Here is a 577-nt window from a genome sequence, read left to right on the forward strand (position 1 = left end):
TCTGTTTTAGTGTTGAAGGACTGGGATTTGGGTTCCACAAAATGACGCTCACCAGGAGGCAGGAGATAACCAAAGTGCTGGTGCAGCACCTGAAGGAATTTGCCACCCAATTCAACAGTCCAGGTAGACCTCCCAGAACTCATTTTTCCGGCCTCCCTCTGTTGCCGGAACAGATGGCGTTGCAGGTTTTGAATTAGCTGACAGCTCACAGTCGTTGGGTGTCAGTTTCATAACAGTGTGGTGATGCAGGCTGATCTTCCTTCACCCCTATCCTTAAAAACAGGTTGCAGAGAGACCATCAGCGGCGACGCTGCATGGCTTGACACCAACTTGGGTCCATTCTCCACAGTGGCCACTTACAAAGACCTTAAGGACTTGAACGTCGGCATGGTAAAATACGATCTTCTATTATGTTTCTGTTGTCACAAAGCTTTAAGAGAGTCTTTGATCAGCATTGGTAGAGTGCTTAGTGTTGGGCAGAGAGCAAAGCGCCAGCAGTAATGCGCTATGTCCTTGGTGTTGCGATATTGTTTACCTTAGTTGGCAGCTCTTGAAACCCTGACACCTGACCAGAAAG

General features: G+C 48.2%; 1 long non-coding RNA gene across 1 annotated transcript; it reads left to right on the forward strand.

The window, feature by feature from the left end:
• Positions 1-17: 17 nt before the first annotated feature.
• Positions 18-577, forward strand: LOC107682235 (uncharacterized). Its single transcript, XR_001633420.1, has 3 exons — positions 18-123; positions 284-390; positions 541-577. It is a non-coding gene; the product is annotated as an uncharacterized LOC107682235 (long non-coding RNA).

This window comes from Sinocyclocheilus anshuiensis, unplaced genomic scaffold (genome assembly GCF_001515605.1).
Source record: "Sinocyclocheilus anshuiensis isolate Anshui unplaced genomic scaffold, SAMN03320099.WGS_v1.1 C31917148, whole genome shotgun sequence".
Taxonomy (NCBI): domain Eukaryota; kingdom Metazoa; phylum Chordata; class Actinopteri; order Cypriniformes; family Cyprinidae; genus Sinocyclocheilus; species Sinocyclocheilus anshuiensis.